This window comes from Dreissena polymorpha, chromosome 1 (genome assembly GCF_020536995.1).
Source record: "Dreissena polymorpha isolate Duluth1 chromosome 1, UMN_Dpol_1.0, whole genome shotgun sequence".
Lineage (NCBI taxonomy): Eukaryota > Metazoa > Mollusca > Bivalvia > Myida > Dreissenidae > Dreissena > Dreissena polymorpha.
Window position 1 is genome coordinate 1,177,688 of NC_068355.1, and position 21,964 is coordinate 1,199,651.

The 21,964-nt window shown below is 36.6% G+C and overlaps 1 long non-coding RNA gene across 1 annotated transcript in view; it reads left to right on the forward strand.

Annotated features, from left to right (window-relative positions):
* The first annotated feature begins 6,311 nt into the window (after positions 1–6,311).
* The window catches only part of LOC127868648 (uncharacterized), a 44,421-nt gene continuing 28,768 nt past the window's right edge, over positions 6,312–21,964 (forward strand). Inside the window, exon 1 of the long non-coding RNA XR_008044215.1 lies at positions 6,312–6,373. This is a non-coding gene — a long non-coding RNA (uncharacterized LOC127868648). The remainder of the gene's footprint in view (positions 6,374–21,964) is intronic.

Below are 21,964 nucleotides of genomic sequence, written 5' to 3' on the forward strand. Positions count from 1 at the left end.
CATATGCGAGTCATGATCCATGTACCTATGAAGTTTCATGATCCTAGGCATAAGCTGTCTTGAGTTATCATCCGGAAACCATTTAACTGTGTCAAGTCACCGTGACCTTGACCTTTGACCTAGTGACCTGAAAATCTATAGGGGTCATCTGCCAGTCATGATCAATGTACCTATGAAGTTTCATGATCCTAGGCGTAAGCGTTCTTGAGTTATCATTCGGAAACCATTTAACTGGTTCGAGTCACACCGACCTTGACCTTTGACCTAGTGACCTGAAAATCAATAGGGGTCATCTGGGAGTCATGATCAATGTACCTATGAAGTTTCATGGTCCTAGGCGTAAGCGTTCTTGAGTTATCATCCAGAAACCATTTTACTGGTTCTAGTCACCGTGACCTTGACCTTTTACCTAGTGACCTGAAAATCAATAGGGGTCATCTGTGAGTCATGATCAATTTACCTATGAAGTTTCATGATCCTAGGCGTAAGCGTTCTTGAGTCATCATCCGGAAACCATTTTACTGGTTTGAGTCACCGTGACCTTTGACCTAGTGACCTGAAAATCAATAGGGGTCATCTGCGAGTCATGATCCATGTACCTATGAAGTTTCATGATCCTAGGCGTAAGCGTTCTTGAGTTATCATCCGGAAACCATTTTTTGTGTCGAGTCACCGTGACCTTGACCTTTGACCTAGTGACCTGAAAATCAATAGGGGTCATCTGCAAGTCATTATCAATGTACCCAGAGCTCCAGATAAGGATTTGTGAAATTAGTACCAGTACTGCCACTGACAGAAAGAAAAGGAGTAACGCTGAAAATCAATTAGTACCTGTACTACCATATCCAAAAATACAGCTAGTACTGTACTACCCGTGATCTTGGATATTGAAGGGTGTATAACTGACTTTTCAGAAACATTTGCAGCAATTATAATAAACATATTTAGCTTCTTTAATTATGATGCAAATACAAAACACATTAAAAGTCATAACTAAATACTATTTCTTCATTTTTCTTGACAAGAACACACAAGCCAACCAGTAAACTAAGTAACTAATGCCACTGTCAGACAGTTAAATGCTTAAGCAAACACTTCAACTGTCATACAGTCAATCTGATATTAACATGTTATAGCCTTTTTCCTTGGTTTATATGCTTCACGAAGTCTTTTCTTTCTCCTATTCATGTCACTTAACCATCGGATTGGATGTCACTTTTGTCAGGATGGTTAGACGACCGTATGTAGCCTAATAAAGTGTTTTTTTGAACCAAAAGCAGTTTAGTAGGTCTCCCCTTGCGTGTAGACATATTGCTTTTGACGGGTTTACGAGCTATCTGAAATGACGCAAGGGAATAGACATTAATACCAAAACCCAGTCTAAAACTTGTTGGTAATTTTAAGTAACGACCATTAGGTTACAGACCAACCAATCTCGCCGCCCTGACGCGGACGTATCTGTACGGCCAGATGTTTTTCGTAAATGCGTAAAAGGGATATTGAAGTCGTAATTGTACGTCCAGTTTATAAAAATAAATGCGTAAACCTTCATTAAAAAGCCGTATTTACGGCTGTACGGCCCTTATCTGGAGCTCTGTGTACCTTAGGTGTTTCATGACCCTAGGAGTTAGCGTTCTTCAGTTATCATCCGGAAACCATTTTACTGGTTCTAGTCTACGTGACCTTTGACCTAGTGACCTGAAAATCAATAGGGGTCATCTGTGAGTCATGATGGACGGACCGACGGACGGACCGATATGTGCAAAACAATATACTCCCTCTTCTTCGAAGGGGGGCATAAAAATTTAATGATCAGATTGGCATACAACAAACATGAAAAATATCACTTATAAACATATTCAAGCTTGATGCTTTGATTTTGACATAATTTTGAGGGCAATTCAACTTCTGCCAAATTACAGCTGATTTAACAAATCAGGCAATCATTTACATCATTAATTTTATTGTGACAAAAGAAATAAACATCAAAATTTTAGCATTAAATCATACCTTGACAATGAATAATACAATAAGCATGCATTTTCAAATACAACACAATTGCTAAAAAATTTACAAGAACAAATATGTTCTATCCATTTATTTGCGATTACCTTAATTGACATTTGGGCTTAATTTGTGACCTAGAACTTAGACATAGTGAGCTAAAGAAATAACACCTGTCACACAATGCTGATCTCTTTTGGTAAGATATGAGAAAATCAACTCATTCAGGCTTAAGTTATTCTCCTTATCAAGTGTTTAAACTGATTTCCTAAATGTGCATGTATTAAACATGTATTCAATTAAGACCCTAACCATGAAACTATGGACCTGGTTTTAAGTTCAACACTCAGTCTTAACATGCTGATCACTTGTGTCATGAAACTTGAAAATCCATTCATGCTGATATGATCACAAAAAAATATGGACTGATTTCATTCATTAAACCTTTGACATCAAATTTGGACCTTGATTTAGGAACTGGGTTTTGCAAGAGACACCCTTACTTATCACCCGTAACATTTCAGCAGAGTCATTTCAAAATTCATGTTTACTGAATGAAGGCATGCTCTTAACAAATTTCTTGGATTGCATTTCTTTGATTGGATCCTAAACATTGAAATTATGACTTTAAGATATCATGCTTATTCTTCTTATTTCAAAATCACTACATGCTTGAAAAAGTTATGCTCTAGACAAAGTGTTAAGGACTGATTCATTTAATTTGAACAATGACATTGAATTGTGACTTATGACCTTCTTTTTGTAAGCAAAAAAATCTGTCTTATAGTGCTCTCCACTTCTGCCAAGTTATTCAAACAAGAGGGCCAAGTTTGCCCTTGTTCGCTCACCTGAGAGGAGTTGGTTCATTCAATCTTTATCAAATGTCAAACTTGACCTAGATATTGTCTAGACAAACATCCTGGTCAAGCTTCATCATTATTTCATCTGCGAGTCATGATCAATGTACATATGAAGTTTCATGATCCTAGGCGTAAGCATTCTTGAGTTATCATCCAGAAACCATTTTTCTAAGTTGAGTCACCGTGACCTTGACAGCCATTGTGTGAATACATTTTTTGGCACAGTGACCTTGACCTTTGACCTAGTGACCTCATAATCAATAGGGGTCATCTGCCAGTCATGATCAATATACCTATGAAGTTTCATGAACCTAGGCATAAGCGTTCTTGAATTATCATCCAGAAACAATTTTACTATTTTAGGTCACTGTGACCTTGACCTTTGACCTAGTGACCTGAAAATCAATAGGGGTCATCTGCGAGTCATGATCATTGTACCTATGAAGTTTCATGATCCTAGGCATAAGCATTCCTGAGTTATCATCTGGAAACCATTTTACTATTTCGGGTCACTGTGACCTTGACCTTTGACCTAGTGACCTGAAAATCAATAGGGGTCATCTACGAGTCATGATCAATGTACTTATGAAGTTTCATGATCCTTGGCATAAGCGCTCTTGAGTTATCATCCGGAAACCATCTGGTGGACGGACGGACCTACATGAGCAAAACAATATACCCCCTCTTCTTCGAAAGGGGGGGGGGGGGGGGTATAATGAGAAAACTGCCCCCCTCCCAGCAGCCATGTTATTCAACTGACCGGAACCATTTTTTAACTCAACACTCGTAACAAGGAAACAAATGTTCTGAGCAAATTTCATGAAAATTGGGCCAAAAATGTGACTTCTACTGTGTTCACATGTTTTCACTATATAAATATAGAGAAAAATGCCCCGCCCATTGGCGGCCATGTTTTTTCACCGATCTCGACCATTTTCAAACTCTTCCGAGATATCAATAAAACCAATGTTTTGACCAACTTTCATGATGATTGGGCAAAAATTGTGACTTCTAGAGTGTTTACAAGGTTTCTCTATAGCCAAATAGGGAAAACTGCCACTATATACATATAGAGAAAAATGCCCCACCCACTGGCAGCCATGTTTTTTCACCGATCTCAACCATTTCCGAACTTGTCCGAGACATCAATTGAACCAATGTTTTGACCAACTTTCATGATGATTGGGCCAAAATTGTGACTTCAAGAGTGTTTACAAGGTTTCACTATAGCCAAATAAGGAAAACTGCCCCGCCCACTGGCGGCCATGTTTTTCAACAGATCGGAACCACTTTTGAACTCAACCAAGATATCATTAAGACAAACATTTTGACAAAATTACATGAAGATTTGGCATGAAATGTGACTTCTACAGTGTTTACAAGGTTTTTCTTTTTTTTGACCTAGTGACCTAGTTTTTGACCTGGCACAACCCAGTTTCGAACTCGGCCGAGATTTCATTGGGACAAAGCTTCTGACCAAGTTTCATGAAGATGGGACAAGAAATGTGGCCTCTAGAGTGTTTACGAGCAAATGTTAATGGACGGACGGACGGACATACGACGGACAAAGACCGGTCACAAAAGCTCACCTGAGCAATCAGGTGAGCTAAAAACCATCAATGCTGGTGAAAGTTATGCTCTGGACAAAGTGTAAAGGAATATTTTCTGCAATTGAACCTTTAAAGTTGAATTGTGACCTTGACCTCAGACCTAGGGACCTATTTATTTCATGATACACTTTGTCTCATCATGCTGCAGATCACTTTTACCAAGTTATTTCAAGGTTATGCTACTTCTATCCTTAATAAGACATTAAAATATTGCCTTGACCTTGGACCTGGTTCTTGTGGGCAACACTTCCTTTCAATATGCTTATTAATTATTGCAAGTTGTACAAGAGCTTGTCACAGTAGTGCCAAATCCCCGCCGAAATGTGTTTGCTTGTATAACAACATTTGTTTTAGAGAGTAGAATATTGGTAAAACATGGCACATGTGTTTTCTATTTATATTTCAAGGATCAATTAGTTATATAGTATTATTTTAAAATTAGATAAAGGGAGATATTAACAATTGAAAAGCTAAAATATTTACTATGAAATTAAATATAATTTAAACATATAAATGAATAAAAAAAAATAAAAAAGGGGAGATAATTAAAAAACTACGGCCGAAAGATTTATGGTTCATGTTCACTGCACTTTTCCTAGTCGCCATCTGTTTATATTTCTAGTTTCAAGTAAATTCCTTCAATAGATTTAGAGTTATGCTCCAGACAAAAATTTACAATGAAATTAAATAAAGAGAGATAATTCAATAACTAAGGTAGATAGAGTTATGGTTCTTAGTCACTGCACTTCTACTAGTTGCCATCTGTTTATATTCTAAGTTTAAAGTAAATCCGTTGAATAGATTTGGATTTATGCTCTGGACAAAGTTTCAGACGAAAAGACAGACGCACAGACAGACGGAGACTATTACTATAGCCCCTCCAAATTTTTTTTGGCGGGGATAAAAATCCATCCATGGTTCAAACATATTTCCTGCTGCATGCCTGCCTAACCATCCAACAGGCTGCCTGCAACAGTGTTCTCATAATGCAGTCATTTTTCAAACAGGCCGCAGTCATTTTTCAAACAGGCCCACTTTGGCTGGTGAAAACATTTCCAGCAGATTGAAAGGATAATGTATTATGTAATTTAATTCTGGTGACAATCAGTTAAGGGAGTATACATTTTTGAAAGCTGAAAATTTAGTACATGGTAATTAAAGCGAGATTATACGATTTTGTCAAATATTTATGAATTGATATAAAATGTGTAAAAAACTTGTATACATATATTTCAATATAAATAAAATAAAAGTTAAGAAGAACATGTGTAGAAAAATGCAAAATAAGCCAGATATTTAATTCTGAACTCGAAAAAAATGTCTGTACACTCGAATTCACCAGCATGTATATCATGCATGTACGATGTGAATCTAAATTTAGTTTTACTGATCATCTTAATTTCCTGCAACGATATCTATTCATACGACACACAAATACTAACCCCGATCCTAATAAAAAGACGAATGCTTCGGTTATTGTAGGAAAATATGTACAAAATATCTTTGTCACAATCGGCTCGGGGCAATAATTTGTCGTTGCTGCATTTTATGAAAATATTCTTTAATGTATAATGTTTCTTCCCTATTTAGTGTTATTGTAACATATTTTGATCAATATATTACAATTTAAGAAATATACAAATGGTTTAATCTCGCTTTAATAAATATCACCACAGTATACTCTGTCCTCAGGTGAGCTAAAAGATATGAAATATTGATTTTGCCTGCATGATACAATCATTTATACTCTGATTTGCCGACAGAACCAACTGTTTGCTATTTTAAGCAGAAGGACATTTTGAAGGGCATTCAAAGCACTCGAAAGCAAAAGATACCTGTTTCATTTCAGGACTCTTTCAAATTACTGACTTAAAGGTGTATTAAGAAATAAGAATACAGGTAAGATTTTTTTATTTTCAAACACATAAATAAAAGGTAATGACTTTAACAGCAAAATTTTGCTGCAAATTGCATCACCTAGGTTCATAATTATTGAATACCCTTTTAAAATGGTTGATTGTTGAATTTACTATGAACAAAAAATACTTATGAATTTCAGTAACATTAAGGCATCAAGTAGTGCATTCAAATACTGCAATTACATCATTTTGATCTTTATCTAAACCAACAAAATCAAAGTCCATGCTGACATGTCAAGTCATGTCATGTCCAATTGTTGACAACACAATGCTGTAGTTACACTGAATTTGAGGAAGTTATATTGAAAGTTTAAATTAGAACTAGAATCTGTGTTTGACACAGATTCCCTAGTTGGCACTGGTTGTCTTTTTTTAAGACCAGGTTAAGGTCTCAGATTAAGGTTGGGTATATGTGAATATAGGAAGAGTGCCATTATCATTAAAGGCCCAGTCTCACTATGATGCCGGTGGTGCCCCGGTGCGTGATCCGGGATCTACCGGGATGAACCGGGGCTCTACCGGAATGAACCGGGGCTCTACCGGGATAAAATGTTTAATACCTCTGGGATGAACTGGGAGTCACTGGGAAGGACTGGCAAGGACCGGCCGGGCACCGGTAACAACAGGGATGGCACCGGGAACAACCGGGACGGCACCTTAGCAAGGGGGCCCATACAGACCCCGGCAGAGCTACGACAATGCCCCGGTTGTCGCCCGTGGTGCCCCGGTGAATGCCGGCAGAGTCCTGGTATAGCTACGGTAAACTGGCGCTCTGCCGGGATGCCACCGGCATTCACCGGGGCTCCGCCTGGGCATTACCGGCGACAACTGTGATTAACTGGGGCGTTGCCGTAGCTCTGCCGGGGTCTGATTCCGGTATAGCCCTGGTGAGTGCAAGTGGAGTTACGGTATACCGGGGCTCTGCCAGGACGCTGCCGGCTTTCACCGAAGCTCCATCTGGACATTACCGGCGACAACTCTGGCTCTGCCTGGGCTTCACCGGGATATACCGTAGCTAGTCCGGGCTTGACCGGGACTCTGCCGAGTTGTTGACCGGCTTCAACCAGGGCGGCACCGGGACATAGTGTGACCGCTTTAACAAATTGATATGCATCATCACGGTTCTTGCCGGTCGAACCAGGATGGACCAGGGCTCTACCGGCAATAGGGAGACTTGGGCTTAAACAAGTTGCAGCAAGCAGTTTCATTTAACTATATAACTGGGTTTAACAAGTGTCTTTATAGAGCTACCATATTAAGGCATTTACAGACTAATATTGGAATTTGTCAGATGGCTTGTTTCTTTTGTTAGTCCACAAAGTTTTTGATTATCACTTATAAATTGGATGAATGTGCAATGTAAAACACTTTTCCACATAATAAAAAAACTTACTTGGCTTGAAAAATTTCTCAAGTGTGTCTCTTCTGTTTTAAAGTATTTGTGTTTTAACTTAATGATCTAAATTTAACTAATTTTCTTCTTCCTCTTCCAAAGTTTAATTAAAAAGCATTTTAATTATTATGGACGTTAACAATGGGTGGCATTTCTTTTGTGAGATGCTTTAATAAACCAGCCATTGATGCTTCCGGGGTGGCACTCACAACAGGAAGTCTTAAAAAAAAATATACATGCAGATTTCTGCTGGGTAAGTAGGTATATCATGTTTTGTTCAACATATTTCGCACTATTTTAAAAATCAGGCTAAGTAGTGTATTACATATTCAAACTTTTTACGCTGTAGAATTTTCCGTTTTGATTTAATTTCATGAAAATCCATCAAAGGGTATGACACCAAAATGGAGGCTCAAACATATGACTTTAAAGTGACCTTTAGCAAGCATGACTGCCACCTGCCTTCTGAACATCATATTAATGACCTAAACATTTTAACCAAGTTTTCTGAAAAAAACAACTTAAAGGGTGGAGTGGTCATGAAAATGGAGGCTCAAATTTTTGACCTTGAAGTACAACCTTTATCTTGAGCTGGTGGGACTGACGCATTTCCTGTGAATCAATACCCTTATCTGTAGCAAGTTTCATGAAGTGTATAGGAGCTGACACATGAGTAATACAGACAGACTGAACAGAAGAAGAGCACCCTTACAATCCCTTATAACCAACTATGCAGTAGGGAATTAAAACTGTTGTTCATAAACCTTATTATATCTTTTCATATGTACACACAAGTTTAATAATTAGGCGCTTTTTTTCATCTTTTGTTTAAATGGAACGCCGAACATAAAATTGGACAAATTAAAACATACTTTGAAATTGTATTCTTATTTCACAAGCCAATCTTTTCTTTTGTGTACAGCTTAAATACAGTTTATGCCGCTTGCCAAAACAAATAGCAAAAAGTAAACAAGAGCACCGCCTAGCGGATGCAGACCGCTCATCTATTTTTCTTTTTAGAGGTGAAGGGACCTGAATCAATACTTCAATTAAAAAGGAGGGAGGGGGTAGGGGTGGAGAGAGGTGTATAGTGTGAAGGTGTGGTCATTTATTACATTATCTTCCAAAAAAAAGAAAAAAAAGATGTGTTTGTGAAACACAATGTCCCCCTACATGACATTTAACCTTGAAAGATGACCTTGACCCTTCACCACTCAAAATGTGCAGCTCCTTGAGATACACACGCATTTCAAATATAAAATTGCTAGCTTCAATATTGCAGAAGTGACATTACATGAACAATTTTGACCCATATATTTGACCTTGAAGGATGACCTTGACCTTGACCTTTCACCACTCAAAATGTGCAGCTCCATGAGATACACATGCATGCCAAATATCAAGTTGCTATCTTCAATATTGCAAAAGTATTCATAAAATAAGCGATTTTGGCCACATATATTTGACCTCTGACCTTGAAGGATGACCTTGACCTTTCACCACTCAAAATGTGCAACTCCATGAGATACACATGCATGCCAAATATCAAGTTGCTATCTTCAATATTGCAAAAATATTTATAAAATAAGCGATTTGGGCCACATATATTTGACCTCTGACCTTGAAGGATGACCTTGACCTTTCACCACTCAAAATGTGCAGCTCCATGAGATACACATGCATGCCAAATATCAAGTTGCTATCTTCAATATTGCAAAAGTATTCATAAAATGAGCGATTTTGGCCACATATATTTGACCTCTGACCTTGAAGGATGACCTTGACCTTTCACCACCCAAAATGTGCAGCTTCATGAGATACACATGCATGCCAAATATGAAGTTGCTATCTTCAATATAGCAAAAGTTATTGCAAAATGTTAAAGTTGGCGCAAACCAACCAACAGACCAACTAACCAACAGACCAACCAACCAACCAACAGACAGGGCAAAAACAATATGTCCCCCACTACTATAGTGGGGGACATAAAAAGAAAAAAAAGAGCTTGTCACAGTAGTGCCAAATCCCAGCCGAAATGTGTTTGCTTATGTGACAACATTTGTTTTAGAGAGTAGAATAATATTTGTAAAACATGGCACCTGTGTCATCTATTTATATTTCAAGGATCAATTAGTTAGATAGTGTTGGAGTTATGCTGTAGAGAATAAAATATATGGAAATGAAAGAAAGGGAGGTAATTAAAAAATAATACTATGAACAGTTACTGTTCTTGATCACTGTATTTTTCCTTAAACTCATCTATTCATTTTACAGTGAATACTTCAGTGTTCAAATTTAAATATTAAATAATTAGATATAGGGAGATATCAAAAATTGAAAAGCTAAAATATTTAGGGTAACTAAATATTTAGTCGGACGGGTATGCGGTATAAGTCTATAATAAAAAGCTTTGTGATCAAAGCCGGGGCTCAGCTTGTGCAGGCTTAAAATGTCATATCATTTGAATCCATTTTGCAAATAATTATTTGATTCCCAGCTTATGTTCATTGAAAAATAGTTGAATAACAATACCCACTGAATTCGCCCATGAGTCGGACACATTTGTCCTTAGCACGGACACATTCGTCCTTAACCCTTTCCCTGATAGATGCGTATAATCCCGAGTCTATCGATTCCCCGATACATGCGTTTATTACCGTCTCTATCGATTACTGCATACATGCGAATTTTTCCGTCTCTATCCATTACTCGATAATCCCGTATATTCCCAATGTCCATTATCAAATGCAAATTCTGATTGATATTGATGACAAAAGTGCTCAAGAAAACTCATAAACACAAACATCCGACATTTTTCTAAAGTATCAAATAAATTTCGGCATATGTTTCTATTTAAAGATTTGATGAAATAGGTGTCCAATCGGGACAATGGTATTCAAACTAGCATAAATAACATAATGTGGTGTGCGTGCATCGTGTACAGTTAATGTTCTGTTACAAATTGTGGCCAGAAATAAATACATGTATATGCCCATGATATTTTCGTGTCAGGTCTTTGTTTGGACAAAAAGAGCGCGAAAATAGGCATGGGTGTAGTCAAAGTCAAAAACGCTGTATCATTATCATCTTTTAGTTCGTTCAATATTGGAACAATTATTGTACTGTATCTGATTGCACACAAAGTACCGTGCACAGTTCATATTTTTTTACAACAACCAATTAACAGCGTAATCTATATTTAGATTTCATGCATCATGTATAAGTTATTGTCTGGAAATTGGGAGAAAGTAAAAGCAATTTTTCGAAAATAAACCAACATTGTTTTTTTTCATTTAATTTGTCATAATTATTTATATTTCGTGTTGTCTGTGTATGTTTGTTTGGTTCTCATTTGTTTTTAGCAAATCTTATGAAAAAATAATATCGTAATGGTAAATGTTTAAAGCAAGTCCCCTTTCCGAGATCATACACGAGAATTACTTCGATGTTAACTGACATGTATAATACTTGTTTTGACAGACGACACGTGCTAAGCTTAAGTTTGTGTTTGGTAATACACAGGATATTGGATTTTTGGTGCTTGATTGAGCAATAAAACAATGACGCAGTACTGACCAACATAATAATTAATAGTGCACGTGCTTATCTAACATTTAGGGATAAAAAACACGGGTCCTAGACACTTTGTGCTTGTTTGGGCCATAAAACGCAATCCAGGTGGCTATTTTTAGTAGAGCATGCGTTCAGAAACTAACGAGTTTTGGTAATAAAGCAAAGAGATTATGATCTTACAACTGCATGGAGTCTGAAATAAAACAAAATGCCGACAAATCAAAAGATTAATTGCCTAATGTTACAATTCAATATTTTAAGGCGGGGTTCTCACTGCAATTCTTGTTGCATTCGCAAACGCTTGTATTACATGTTATAACTTATATCCTCGTATTATTTATTAGAATACAGACTTAAAATTTATATGGTTGGAATAAGAATTTATTTCTCTACAATATTTACATTGACACAAATAATGTGAAATGCAAGCAACTAAGTGAAAATTAAGCCTAAACAAGACAGATGTAACAGTTGAGAATGTTTCCATTATTTTCCCAATAACCCTATTGAGATGGTGTAGTCAGGCTTTTCAGATGTATATGGATTCACTGTTATCAGAACAGCAGGAGTGGTATTAGCCTGGAGTGGCAGATCAGATAAGAGGTCTATCAGGGAAAGGGTTAACACGGACACATATTTGTATTTAGCATTTATTTGGTTATCTGTACCCTATTTTTATAACAAGAGGGCCTGAAAGGCCCAAAGTTGCTCACCTGAGATAACAAGATATTATTGGGACAAATCTTCTGACCAAGTTTCACGAGGATCGGAAAATAAATGTGGCCTCTAGAGTATTAACAAGGTTTTACTAAAGCCATATAAGGAAAAATGCCCTGCCTCTGGCAGCCATGTTTTCCAACCAACTGGCATCATTTTTTAACTCATCCAAGATATTATTGGGATGAATCTTATGACCAAGTTTCATGAAGATCAGACATTAAATGTTGCCTCTAGAGTGTTAACAAGATTTTACTATAGCCATATAAGGAAAAATGCCCCGCCCCTTGGAAGCCTTTTTTTTTCAAGCAAACATAATTATTTTCTTACTCATCCAAGATATCATTGAGACCAATCTTCTGACCAAATTTCATGAAGATTAGACAATAAATGTGGCCTCTAGAGTGTTAACAAGGTTTTACTAAAGCCATATATAGCCATATAAGGAAAAATGCCCCGCCCCTGGTGGCCATGTTTTTAAAGCAACAAAAACCATTTTCGAACTCATCCAAGATATCATTGGGACAAATCTTCAGACCAAGCTTCATGATGATAGGAAAATAAATGTGACCTCTAGAGTGTTAACAAGGTCATACATTTCAATATAATTTAAAATAAAAGTTGAGAAGAACATGTGTCGAAAAATGCGAAATAAGCCAGATATTTAAATCTGAAATCTAAAATGTCTGTAAAGTCGAATTTGCCAGAATGTATATCATGCATGTACGATGTCAATCTAAATTTAGTTTTATGGTTGTTTTTAAATTTCTGCAGCGATGTCTATTCATACGACACACAAACACTAACTCCGATCCTAATAAAAAGACGAATTCTTCGGTTATTGTAGGAAAATATGTACGAAATATCTTTGTCACCATTGGCTCACGGCGCTAATTTGTCTTTGCTGCATTTTATGAAATTCGTCTTCAATGTCTTGCCTATTTTGTGTTATTGTAACATGTACTTATCAATATATTACAATTTAACGCATATAAAAATCATATAGTCTCGCTTTAATCGTTTGACAAAAGAATGCCAAATTGTACAGAATCATCAAACAATAAAAAACATTTATAATTAATTCCACTTAATCTTCTTGTGCTTAAAAAAAAATATTTTAAAAAGGGAGACAACTCTGTCAATTCAACATAATTTTTCAAAAGCCATTTTGCAGTTACTTCCCTTGACATGCTAAACTAGAGTGTTCACAAGCTGCTTTACTATTTAAGTATAAGGAAAATTACCCCCCCCTCCAGCGGCCTTGCATTTTTACCGATCCAAACCATTATGAACTCAACCGTCATATCCAGAAAACACATGTTCTGTCCAAATTTCATGAATATTGGACCAAAAATGTGACTTCTAGAGGGTTCACATGTTTTCACTATATATATATATAGAGAGAAAACTGCCCCGCCCCCTGGCGGCCATGTGTTTCATGTATAGCTTTTTTGATGGGTACATAAATGTAATATAATAAATATAATTGTAATACATTCAACATACATTCATATCACATTATAATTGTGTTATAGTTCAAGTATTTTACAACTACAACAGAAAAAAACACCAGTTTGTACATTATATTGTTACAAACTAAATTAATGTTGAATATAAGTATGTACAGTCAAACCTGAATTCAGCGGTCAGTCAAGGGAAATGATCAAAGTGACCGTTGTCCACAGGTGACCGTTGAATTCGGATCACAATTTTAAGAAGGTTGGCCAGTTGGTAGTATTACTACGTCGTTACCCCACCCAGTCGTTTGCATACAGTGTAAAACAAATGCTCATTGCATTAACAAAGCATAATAACAGCATTAACTTACGCGTGCATATTGAATAATAGAGAATAATATCTTTTAGATTGATTTTATTTCATAATGTTAAATTAAACAATGACTTTATCAACGCTGGTATAATTTTTTTCTCATGCATCTCATTCATTCAGTAAATAACGTCCGTAAAAGTCTAAAAAGCGGATTCGGTGTCATAAACCGATAGTACGGTGTAATTGTACCGTTCTAATTCAAAGAAATAGCGGTCATTTAATTTCACGATAATTACTTTCAACGAGTCATAAACTCTGATAAATTTTCTTTAGAAGATACACCCACAATAATCCCCGGAAAAGAAACCTTCTCAACACCTTATAATTTGTTTACTCGCAGCGGGCCGCTTTTATAATATCATAGACAATTACCGCTTTCAGACGCTTTAAATGTTGCAAATCAGTCCATGTTTTGCCATTAAAGCTAATCACTAATCCTCTTATCGCCTTCTTATCAAAACACTCGCCAGCTTAATGTTGTTTTAACACTTAATCAGCGATACAGACCAATTGACTTTGTCACGCGCTAATGCGTTATGCATGCAGACGATAATTGCTATTAATAAACATTGTTATTGTTAATGTCACCTGTTTAAAGTGATATTATGGGCATCTAACAGTTTATAGCTGGCTATTGCAACCGTTGTTTATTTTTGGTATTTTCACTTCATATACAATGTACACTTATATTTGTTAATTCAGCATCAACATACTAAAACAATATCCCGGAGAGAGAAAAAAATGCATTTGAATATCAACCGTCTTTTCGTTAAACAACTGATCATGCATGTACGATGTGAACCTAAATTTAGTTTAAGTGCAGATTCGTTCATACGACACAAAGACACAATTTTGTTTTACGGATCATTTCGGCTTAGAGGAGTGGGTTAGTCATGTAAAATAACGAATATAAAATATATTTTTAATAAACAACTGGTAGCAAAATGAGTTGCAGACAATTGGTCTTTTAATGCAATTAAAATGAAAATTCAATTATAATGGTGAAACAATTTTACATACCGGTCATGGATGCACAAATTGTTTGTTTACTCGCAGCGGGCCGCTTTTATAGTATCAAAGACAATTACCGCTATCAGACGCTTTTACCGCAAAATAGACGGACACATGATGTGCTGTGTTTTTAATTTTCGCTACTCGAGACGACTCGAGACGACTGACGCGTGACCGTTGATTTCAGGTCAAACATGAATTTCGGAGTGGAATGTAGTGGCCGTTGGCCGTTATGGACAGGTGGCCGTTGAATTCAAGTGTAATTTATAGTGTTTTTCGTCGGGGGGATTCCAGACTGACCGTTGTCTGCAGGTGACCGGTAAATTCAGGTGGCCGTTAGGTCAGTTTCGACTGTATATCATTTAACATAAAATATTGCACATAAGAGAAATAAATAGAAAGTGCTGCATTGCATTGTATACGAAAAACTGATAATGCAGAGTTTACAACAACGACAACAAATAAATATGTTATAAGCATTATTTATATTATGTGTTATGATTGGTTATGTCATTATATGAGATGTCAGTAAATATTTTAACCAGAGACCATATTTTTAATTCTTCTTCTGATTTTATTGTATTTCTGTAAATTTCAAAAGTTTGTTTCATACTGATTACAAGTCTGTATTTTGAAGGAATTCTGTTTTTTCTTTGACAATAAAAGATATACCGTTTAAGCTCTAGGCATACTATATTTAAATCATTCATTTTTGTATTAATAATTCCAAGTACTAGATCCTGACATGTAATTAGAATATGTAAGCTTGGTCTACTTCTACGAACAATATCAACAACAAATTTAATAATTTCCTGGGTATGTGGACAGTACCAGAACAAGTGCATTATATTTTCAACTTCCAAATTACAGAATGTACATAAATTATTAGCGCCAATTTTCATTTTAAACATTAGGGATACTGTCCCCAATATTCTGTGGACTATTCTGAACTGGAGCCATCTGATAAAAGTTTCTTTAGTTATATTGAATACAAGTGCATGTACTTTTTTCCATTCAATATTTAAAATTTCTGAATTCCATTTAGTATTACAAGCTGGAATGTCATTGTTTTTAATTAATGTTTTATAAATATGTTTCTCTTCTTTAGGGATGGTTACCATTTTTTTATGTAAGTTGGTAATATATAGGTCCTTGAGTGTTTTTGTCAAAGTTTGGCAGGTCTTCAAAATTGTCAATGTATTTCTTTATTATGTTTATTAATCCTTGGTACAATAGAAAGTTTACGTTTGTTCCAACTTGTGTATCCAAAGATTCTTTGGAAATAAAGCAGTTTCGTTCTACCATTAAGTCTCTCACAAACCGAATACCTCTTTCATATAGACATTTAATATAGATATAGCTATTGCTAATTTTAAAATTATGAATATAAAAAAGAGGCATATCCAGAATATCATCACAATTCAATATTGGCAGCTTTTCAATATACAATATATAGTTTTTCAAAACATCAAGCCAAAATTTATTTTTTAAGTGCAAGCATATTTTTTCGGCATACATTTTACCAGTATTGAATACTATTTTAAAATCTATTAACGATCTAGCAAGTGAATAACAATTTCCTTTGCCTGACACTATTCTTTTAAGCCATGTTATTTTCATATAATTTTCAAAAGAACATATATCTACCATATTTAACCCACCTTCGTTATAATCATTAACAATCACTGTTTTTTTAATTTTGCTTGGTCCTGCCCAAATGAAGTCATAAAAGTGTTGATTTATAGTTTTCATGGTGTCTATGCTTGGTGTTGGTAATGATACAAATAAATGAGTAAGTAAAGGTAGAAACAATGATTTGACAATGGTTATCTTTCCTAGAGGAGTAATGTTTCTGCGATTCCAATGACTTATTGATCTTTTAATACTTTCGATTTTGTTTTCAAGATTTGACATGACCATTTTATCTAAATTGATATCAAACACCAAGAACTTTGAAGGTAGTAGCTCCCCATGTCAGTTTGTATTAAGTTTTTATCGATCTAGTACTATATTTCATAGATCCTATCCAAATTAAATTAGTTTTTTCATAGTTTATGTTAAGTCCAGAGTATATTGAAAATTCATGAAGCATATCTAATGTACAGTTAAGAGATGATTCCGATCCGTCCAGAAATAAAGATGTATCATCTGCAAATTGTGATATTTTATATTGTAATTAAGTCATTTATAGTTATACCTTTAATTTCTTTGCTTTCCCTTATTTTAATAGCAAGAATTTCTGCACAGATAATAAAATGTAAGCACTGATTGGGTCTCCTTGACGACATCCCCTTTCTATACAAAAAGTATCTGACAAGAATCCATTTATTTGTATGGAAGCCATGGTATTATGCAAGAACAAAAATATCCATTTTTGAAACATTGGTCCAAAATTGAAAAAACTAAAAGTTGTTGTTAAAAGTTGACCACCAAACTGGCTTGGATTTTAATTATGCCGAAATAGTTCAGGATCTTCACCACCAAACTGGCTTGGATTTTAATTATGCAGAAATAGCTAGAGGTCTCGACCACGAAACTGGCTAGGATTTTAATTATGCTGAAAAAGCTCGGGGTCTTGACCACCAAACTGGCCTGGATTTTAATTATACCGAAAAAGTTCAGGATCTTGACCACTAAACTGACTTGGATTTTTATTATGCTGAAATAGCTCGGGGTCTCCGCCACACAACTGGCTTGGATTTTAATTATGGTTAGAAAGCTCGGGGTCTTTACCACAAACATGGCTTTGATTTTAATTATGCTGAAAAAGCTCGGGGTCTTGACCACCAAAACTGGCTTGGATTTTAATTATACCAAAATAGTTCAGGATCTTGACCACTAAACTGACTTGGATTTTAATTATGCTGAAATAGCTCGGGGTCTCCGCCACCAAACTGGCTTGGATTTTAATTATGGTGAGAAAGCTCGGGTCTTGACCACAAAAATGGCTTGGATTTTAATTATGCTGAAATAGCTTGGGATCTTTACCACCAAAGTGGACGGGGCCCTGGGGTGGGTAATGTGGACATGGATGGTTGAGATAGACTGTGTTGTCATAAGAGATCTTTAGTTCATGTATTAATTGAGGTCAATTGGTGAAAAATGGCGCGGCAGAGGCCGACGCGTATCCCCACGCCGCATGTTTGACCCAGGGGGCGCCCCAGGGTTGGTAATGGGGCCATGCATAGTTGAGATTGAACGTATTGTCATAAGAGATGTTAAGTATCAATTGTAAGTAAATCGGTGAAGAAATGAAGAAGTTAATGTAAAATAACATATAACAAGAGGGCCAAGATGGCCCTAGTTCGCTCAACTGAGAGTAGTCGGTTCATTCAATCTTTACCAAATGTCAAACTTGACCTAGATATTGTCCAGACAAACATCCTGGTCAAGTTTCATTATTATTTCGTCTGCGAGTCATGATCAATGTACCTATGAAGTTTCATGATCCTAGGCGAAAGCATTCTTGAGTTATCATCCGGAAACCATTTTTCTAAGTTGAGTCACCGTGACCTTGACAGCCATTGTGTGAATACGTTTTTTGGCACTGTTACCTTGACCTTTGACCTAGTGACCTGATAATCAATAGGGGTCATCTGCGAGTCATGATCAATATACCTATGAAGTTTCATGAACCTAGGCATAAGCGTTCTTGAGTTATCATCCAGAAACCATTTTACTATTTCAGATCACCGTGACCTTGACCTTTGACCTAGTGACCTGAAAATCAATAGAGGTCATCTGCGAGTCATGATCATTGTACCTATGAAGTTTCATGATCCTAGGCATAAGCGTTTTTGAGTAATCATCCAGAAACCATTTTACTATTTCAGGTCACCATGACCTTGACCTTTGACCTAGTGACCTGAACATTAATAGGGGTCATCTTCGAGTCATGATCAATGTACCTATGAAGTTTCATGATCCTAGGCATAAGCGTTCTTGAGTAATCATCTGGAAACCATTTTACTATTTCGGGTCACTGTGACCTTGACCTTTAACCTAGTGACCTGAAAATCAATAGGGGTCATCTACGAGTCATGATCAATGTACCTATGAAGTTTCATGATCCTAGGCCTAAGTGTTCTTGAGTTATCATCCGGAAACCATTTTATTATTTCCAGTCATCGTGACCTTGACCTTTGACCTAGTGACCTGAAAATCAATAGGGGTTATCTGCAAGTCATGATCAATGTATCTATGAAGTTTCATGATCCTAGGCATAAGTGTTCTTGAGTTATCATCCAGAAACCATTTTACTATTTCGGGTCATCGTGACCTTGACCTTTGACCTAGTGACCTGAAAATCAATAGGGGTCATCTGCGAGTAATGATCAATGTACCTATGAAGTTCCATGATCCTTGGCATAAGCGCTCTTGAGTTATCATCTGGAAACCATCTGGTGGACGGACGGACAGACATGAGCAAAACAATATACCCCCTCTTCTTGGAAAGGGGGTGGGGGCATAATGAGAAAACTGCCCCCCTCCCAGCAGCCATGTTATTCAACTGACCAGAACCATTTTTTAACTCAACTCTCGTATCAAGGAAACAAATGCTCTGAGCAAATTTCATGAAAATTGGGCCAAAAATGTGACTTCTACTGTGTTCACATATGTTTTCACTATATACATATAGAGAAAAATGCCCCGCCCACTGGCGGCCATGTTTTTTCACCGATCCCGACCATTTTCAAACTCGTCCGAGATATTAATAAAACAAATGTTTTGACCAATTTTCATGATGATTGGGCAAAAATTGGGACTTCTAGAGTGTTTACAAGGTTTCTCTATAGCCAAATAGGGAAAACTGTCACTATATACATATAGAGAAAAATGCCCCGCCCACTGGCGGCCATGTTTTTTCACCGATCTGGACCATTTTCGAACTCTTCCGAGATATCAATGAAACCAGTGTTTTGACCAAGTTTCATGATGATTGGGCAAAAATTGTGACTTCTAGAGTGTTCACAAGGTTTCTCTATAGCCATTTAAGGAATACTGCCCCGCCCCCCTGGCGTCCATGTTTTTCAACGGACCAGAACCATTTTTGAACTCAACCAACATATCATTAAGACAAACATTTTGACAAAGTTACATGAAGGTTGGGCATCAAAATGTGACTTCTACAGTGTTCACAAGGTTTTTCTTATTTTTGAGCTAGTGACCTAGTTTTTGACCCAGCATGACCCAGTTTCGAACTCAGTCGAGGTATCAATAGGACAAATGTTCTGACCAAGTTTCATGAAAATCAGACAATAAATGTGGCCTCTAGAGTGTTCACAAGGCAAAATGTTGACGACGCACGACACATGACGGACGACGCACGACGGACAAAAGGCGATCACAAAAGCTCACCATGAGCACGTTGTGCTCAGGTGAGCTAAAAATGTATAAAAATGTCAGTTACATGACTTTTAACATTAAGTAGACGATATAGCTTTGATACTTTAGGATTAGAGTAGACATTAACACAAAACTTAACCAAATTTTCAATTTTCTAACTATAAAAGGGGGCATTACACTGTCAAAAAACAGAAAAAAAATGAGTACGAAAAAAATTTGTGTATAAAAAAATGTGGGTACGAAAACAATTGGGTAAGAAAAAATTATGCCGAAAAAAAAAAATTGCTGAAATAGCTTGGGGTCTTGACCACCAAAACGGCTTGGATTTTAATAATGCTGAAATAGCTCGGGGTCTTGACCACCTAACTGGCTTGGATTTTAATTATGCTGAAATAGCTCGGGGTCTCGATCACCAAACCGGTTTGGATTTTATTTTGCTGAAATAGCTCGGGGTCATTGGGACAAAGCTTCTGACCAAGTTTCATGAAGATGGGACAAGAAATGTGGCCTCTAGAGTGTTTACGAGCAAATGTTAACGGACCTACGGACAGACATACAACGGACAAAGACCGGTCACAAAAGCTCACCTGAGCAATCAGGTGAGCTAAAAATTAGTGAAAATCTCAGACCCGGCCCCACCCCAACCTCCATAGCTTTCGACCCAGGGGTCAGATCAAATTTCCAAATAGTGCAGGGTCGCACATTATGCTCATATAGCTACCATGTGTGTAAGTTTAAAGGTTCTTTTTCTTAAAGTGTAGGTAGTCTAGAGATAGTGGCCAGGACGAACAGACGGACGGACAGCGGAGATAACCAGAATATCCCCACGCTTTTCAAAAAGCGTGGGGATATTAAGCTAATTGTAGGTTTACAAGTAGCAAATCAACTCAGCTGGACTGCATTAATCGCAGGAATAAGGGTAAATCTGTTCAGAGCAAACTAACGCTGCCAACAAAGCACAAGCTTTACGTGTCAAGACGCAGCACTATCAATACATTCTGCATCAGGAATTACACGACGGTAAGGATTTTAGGGACTCCAAACCTGAATTTGACAGTCTTCCAAACCTTTAGCATCAAAAATATTTTTATTTGCTTGTGTACCTGATAATTTATTATTATTACCTGTTTTGGCATCAATAACCTTTATCAATTGGCTCTCAGATAAGCCGCAGACATTCCGCTACCTGAAAAGTAAAAATACCCAATCGAAATAGATATAAAATACAAATAAAAACATGCATTTTTGTATTTTAAGTGTTTTTTATGAATAAAAGGAAGTGATAAAGCTTGCAATATTAATAATTTTATGAATTATGCAGGCTGGCTCAATTGAATGCCTGCTGCAATGTCCATATTGTAAATATGTCCGCCATTCCATGTTGGTGGAATGGGGCTCTGTTTAAATGATCATGCTATACGCACAAGCTATTGTTGCGTTAGTGGCTCACAGAGTCACTGGCGATGAATTCAGACATCATGTAGCACATTAATGCTACACGATCAACCAATATGCCTTTTGATTTTAAGTCCCAAAGCAATTTAGCCCTTATTTGGCCATAATAGGGTGGGAGATCTATTTGAAATACAACTATTCCAGATAACAAAATCTGAATTCATTCATTTAATGCACTTATTTTCTTCACTTTTGCTACAATATGACCATAAATCAGCTTTCCCATTCATATTTGGCACTAGCAGA